General features: G+C 35.1%; 1 long non-coding RNA gene across 6 annotated transcripts; it reads right to left on the bottom strand.

The window, feature by feature from the left end:
* Positions 1-1893: 1893 nt before the first annotated feature.
* LOC110798955 (uncharacterized) lies at positions 1894-4720 on the bottom strand. Of its 6 annotated transcripts, none has more exons than XR_008924443.1 (5): positions 4449-4720; positions 3229-3456; positions 3041-3122; positions 2708-2782; positions 1894-2370 (listed from the first exon to the last, which is right to left on the bottom strand). It is a non-coding gene; the product is annotated as an uncharacterized lncRNA (long non-coding RNA). The 6 variants fall into 6 exon arrangements; XR_008924444.1 differs by having other exon boundaries at positions 3036-3122; positions 3229-3420; positions 4449-4718; XR_002536262.2 differs by having other exon boundaries at positions 3229-3420; positions 4453-4706.
* Positions 4721-6000: the final 1280 nt, after the last annotated feature.

The raw sequence follows: 6000 nt of genomic DNA, 5'->3' as shown, positions 1-6000 counted from the left end.
CACGGGTAAAGATTGGGTCCGATAACTATCAAGTCTGATCAAGTGACCAACTTGTTAACCTATGTTTTTTTTTCGGGTTTTTTCATGAAATACCCCTGAGTTTTGGCGTAATTCACCAACTGCCCCTCGATTTTTAATAATACATAAAATACCCCTAAAACAAAACTTAATACCCCAAATACTCTTACTTTAACTTGTCGTTAGTGCTCCGTTAGCCCAAATTTCAAACTCAACAAATACCTCTATTTTTAAACTTATTTCGCCAAATACTCTATTCGGAAACTTAATCCATCAAATACCCATATCTTTGAAGTATTCACTTTCAATCTCAGCGGCTAGTTTTTGTGTTTGAAAAGTAGTCGTTAGTTATCCTTTGCATATAAATACCCCTCTTTTGCATTTTGAAAAAGAAAATACAATCATTCAATGGAAAACTTAATAATTTAACATCATAAAGCAATAGTCACACTCGTACTTTTTTCTTCTTTCTTAATGTTGGCGGTATGTACAAAAATATCGATCACCAATCACGACTACAAGATTCAACAAAAAAGTCTTTTGCTATTATTTATCTGGACAAAAAACAAAAAACAAGTAAATAGCAGTAAACTAAATGAAAGGCAGCGACACATCTGAATTTCATGTGAATAATCAAAATAAAAGACTCGGGTAGGGAACCCAGTTGCTTATAAGTTGGTTCCTGTTGGCATCGCGGCTAACCTACTTGGTCTCGAGGATCCACCCCAAAGGAGAGGGGCATTTATCAACAACCAAATATGGGTCACGTACTCCGTATAATAGAAGTGCATAAGGAGTGGGTTGGTCGGTTGTTTGTTTACCAGAGCCATGGCGAAGACACCCTCACTACATGGTCTAAAAGGTAAGTATATATTGTGCTAACATAAGATTTTATCTGCAAGTGTAAGTTTCTCCATTATGTCTGCGCGAAATTATCAGTCTTTATATCTGCTCAATACTTGCAGGGATATTATATTGAAATGGAGTTCAAGTTTATCTACAATGCTTTGATTCGAGATACTTTGACAAGATGGAATTTTATTTTGCAAGGATATTGTTATGTGGTACACCTTAGGAATCCAACATGTACATACCTTGTCAGGCCAAAGGACTTTCCGATCATGCCAACAGTGTCGTCAAGCTTTAATATCTTTGAAGCCTGTCAATTTTCTTGGGAGAAATCCAATCCTCGGATGCCTCCAAACTTTGAAAAGGACCTCCCTGTTTGCCAGACAGCTTCTTCAACTTCTTGAAAAGGGTATCATTCTGAGCTCGAGTATGTTATGTGTTGTATGATTCTGCAACATGTAAGGCAAATTCACAATTTCAAAATTCCCGATAGTGATACCCATTTATTTTTCACCATGCAAAACAGGGGTATATATACGCAAAGAATAACCACTGGCTACTTTTTCAAACACAAAAAATAGCTATTGAGCATCAAAATGGTACTTTAAAGACATGAGTAGTTGAAGAATTATGTTTTTGAATATGGGGGTTTTTTTTACGGGATTGGAACATGTATATTTGGTGAAATAAGTTTTAAAATCACTACTACATTTCGGAGCAAATGCGAGGCCCAAATCCGTTGCATTAGAGCCCAAAACCCGTCGCATTAGGCCTAATGCAACGACTCATGACCGTTGCATCCGAAGGCGTTGCATCAGACCTAATGCAACGGCAATCTGATCTAATGCAACGGCTCTGACCATAACCGTTGCATTAGATAAATATCTAATGCAACGGTCCACTCTATTTAAACGGTTGGGTAACGAGGTACAATAAAGACCTAATGCAACGGCTATATATACAAATATTTATTTCATTATAAATATATGATGCTTAATTTGATTTTAATATAAATATAACTTAAGATATTAAAAATGAATATCATTATAATAAAAAAAGATGGATAAAATTACATTGTTCGACTTGGGAAAAATTACAAAGCCAAACAATCTAAATAATCAAAGCTAAATTGGTATTCCCCAAACAACATATTTAACATTACACAAAGGCATAAGCCACAAAAAAACCGCAAGAACCGAGATAATCAAAAGAAAACCATTGTCGTTTGTCTCACTTGTTAAGATGACAGGTTCCTAATCTTGATCAACCTCTACTATCTCAATGCAATGTGATGCTACTAGCAGCTTTGTTCATTTAGTTTTCCAAATGATACTTCGGTTTGTGTCGCGATTGAGGCCGTTGAGGCTGAAGCAACACCAACAGCTACACCTGCAATGTAATGCTACCAGAAGCTATGGTCATTTAGTTTTCCAGATGATATTTCGGTTGGTGTCGCGATTGAGGTTGTTGAGGCCGAAGCGACACCAGCAACTACACCTGCAACTGATACTAACATATTATAGTTGGGCATTACGAGTTTTTAATTCATGCATATTTCCTTCATACTAGTCAGAATTATTAAATATAAAATGAGGCTAGATGAGATTACAGGAAATTTTATGGTGCCTACAGAAGAATTGAGGAAGGTAAGTTGGTTACGCAAATGAATCAATCAACGAACAAAATCCAATCTAGCGTGTGCTAGGAAAAGAGTGAACATGTAAGGGAAGTCTTAAGTTTACAACTGAAATAACGTAAAGAAGCATTTTCAAACCACCATATCAAGCATATTTACATACTTCATTCCTCAAAAAGTTCTACCTACAACGAAAATACATACCTCTAGAATGAAGTTGAGAGTAAATGGGTTTCCGCCTTTCATAATCTTTAGTTTTTCGACATTGTTGATTTGGGCCTGTCATAAAATCAAACAGATAGAATAGATTAAATAAAAGTAAAAGTATGAAAATTTGAAATACATTAACTGATAAAAACTTTCAATGGGAAAGTAGAGCCTAACAAAATCATTAGGTTTCCATTTACCATTTAGCAGGTAGATGGACAAATAGATCAATTTCGACCACAGGAACATAAAGTACATAACATATTAAAGAAACAAACTGCAAATGTTGTGAAAGTTGAAATTATACATCCAATGTGGAGATTACCTGACCTTTTCATGCAAGAAATGCTATGCAGCTAATAACTCTCAATGAATATCCTTGTTTCTCTTGCTACCCATGAATTTATTTTCCCTTAATCACCAAAAAGGAGCAAATATAAACAATAAACGTGCCAGACCCATTAGATATGGAAGGATGTATAAGTACCAAGGGTTCATTAAGTGCATGGTTAACATACCTCCCTTAAACTCAAAAACGGCTTTCTTTGATCTGTTCACTTATTTATTCTTGTTTCCATTCTCTCTTCCGTCATGTGAGTAAGCTCACAGACTTTCAAACTAGTCTTGACTTGCAATGTAGATCTTCTGATTGTCATACTCTTTCAATGTTATCTTTCCACTATCAGCAAGTAAATCCAGAGCTTCCTGGACTTGACACCAATTATGGAAGCCAAAAGTATAATTAACTAAATAGAATCAGTGGACAAAGCAAGGGGAGAATGCTCTAAAATTCCATGATAAATTCTAAACTCTAATCTTTTCTTTATTTTCTATTTAATCACCTGCAACTACATCTATTAACTGGCATGAAAAGGTTATATTCATACTTTTCAAGCCTTTAATCTAGTTATTGTTTGAAGCTTAATCATGTTAACAATCGATCTATTCTTCATTCCAGCCTCACATCTTTTTAAACTGTCAAAACAGTGGACAAACTAAGCTTTTCTATTTATTTAAACTAGGTGACAACTCGAATCCACAAAAGAACAGCCAAATCTCGCCCTTAGTTTCATAAAAAATATCCAATATCTTTTGTGTCACAAATATGAATGAATACAGGAACAATTAGGTTCCTCAGAACTCGAATTTAGAGCTATAAAGATACGAAGATCACTATTCCGGTACGAGTTAACAATGAATAGATCAATTCAATATAACTCCAAAATACAACTTTCTGAAATTACTAGTTGTTGAAGTAAACTGTATGAAAAAACCCAAATAAATCAGGGATGCATAATTTTCTCCCAGTGAGTTGAAAAACAAAAAAAATGGTATTCAAATCTATTATCTTGAATCACGGTTGATATGTTATGTCTGCAACAATTAAATAAGAGCTGTAACTAAAATAGAGACTGAAGAGAAGTAGAGGAGTAACTAAATTTGGCTCATTTCGTAAGAATAAGAGATAAATTGGGAAATCCCTAAAAATATAATCAAAGAAATCAGGAAAGATTTCTAGGTTACAATAGCGTCAATTCAGAAATACTCAATTTAGTAATGAAGATTATACTAAGAACTTGAATTACCAAATGTCAAACCCTAGATTGAGAAAAAGGGGGGAAAACTACAATTGATTTGCTAGAATGTCAATCATAAAGAATAAAAAGCCTATTTGTTGGTTTTTTCCATTAATTGATAAAAATAACTAATCAAGAGTTAAAGAACAACATAACCATACCTACAATTTCAATGGACCTCCAAATGAGACAAGGGTATGAAAATCTCTGTACAACTTTTCTTTGACTAGAAATTTGACATTATCCAAGATTAGCGAGACAAATCTTCAACGGAATTTAGATAATAATCTCTTCCTTATTATTCTAGTGCCCTAAGAGAGTGAGAGAGGTGGAGGGAGAGCTCGAGAAGAATGACGGCAAAAATGCACAGGTGAAAAAGTATGAGTTTTTTATTTTATTTTTATATTAGTAAATAAAAAATGAGTAAGAAGGACGGAAGGAGTCGTGGCATTTGGTGGGCTAATGCATCTGTATTAACTATTAAGGCAACCGTTGTCATAGCCTTACCTGATGCAACGGATAGGAAAGGCTCTCACATAAATTTACTTGGCGTTGCAGTAGACAGGCCTATTACAACGGCTTCTACTGTACCGTTGCATTAGCCCCTTTTGTGTCGTTGCATTTGATCGAAAATGTAGTAGTGAATGGGGGTATTTGGTGAATTTAAAATTGGTCTAACGGAGCACTAACAACACGTTAAAAGTAAGGGTATTTAGGGTATTAAGTTTTGTTTTAGGGGTACTTTATGTATTAGAAAGTCGAGGGTCAGTTGGTGAATTACGCCAAAACGCAGGGGTATGTCATGAAAAACCCATTTTTTCACAATGTAAAACTTAATGTTCAATTTATTTCAACTTTTAACTTTATGCAAATCGATCAGATCATCAACTCATCATAGGGGTGGGCATGGGTCAGGTACCCGAACCGAAAGCATTATCGGATTGGGTAACCGATAACCAATCATGCTAAAATTGATATTCATGAACCGAACCATTAAGTTCGGGTATCCAAACGTTTGGATCGGATATCGGGTACCCGGTATGATATCCAATTTGGAAAAAATAGACTTTATAACTAGATTTGTTGTAATGTCATTCAACACTAAGTACCAGCACTAACACATGATTTTGACTAATTAAAGTACAATTTTCTCAAATTATACATTGATTATTAACATTTAGGATTTTGAGCTCTTGGGAAAAATATTTAAATTGGAAAAAACTTAAAAAATGGCTTATCGGATCGTTATCGGGTACCCGTTATTTGTAAAACGATATCCACAACCATATCCAATGACCGAATTTCGGATCGGGTACCCGAACAGATAACTATATCAGTTCGGGTGCCCACTTTTTCGGATCGGATACCAGATCGGGTATCGGGTTTTTGGTTTTACGGATAGTTTTGCTCAACCCTAGTGTGTTCTTCCCAAGTCAATACATATATAAAGTTAATATGGATTTCGAGTCAAGTCAATACGTATATACAAGGTTCAGTTGTTTCGAGTTGGTTAAAAGAAGGATCGAGTAGAATATAGATTTAGAGTTACTATTAGGCATGGTCAATGACAAATCGGGCTAAGTCGGGTTAAATCGTTGCCAGGCCGGTTGTCGAATCGAATTCGGATAATTGGCTAGTCGGGTCGTTCTGTTATCGTTCATCTTTTGTTCGGATATCGGATTCAGATCATATAATATCAGATCAAAATTTGTC

This window comes from Spinacia oleracea, chromosome 6 (assembly GCF_020520425.1).
Source record: "Spinacia oleracea cultivar Varoflay chromosome 6, BTI_SOV_V1, whole genome shotgun sequence".
Taxonomy (NCBI): Eukaryota; Viridiplantae; Streptophyta; class Magnoliopsida; order Caryophyllales; family Amaranthaceae; genus Spinacia; species Spinacia oleracea.
This window is presented reverse-complemented; position numbering and strand designations above follow the sequence as displayed.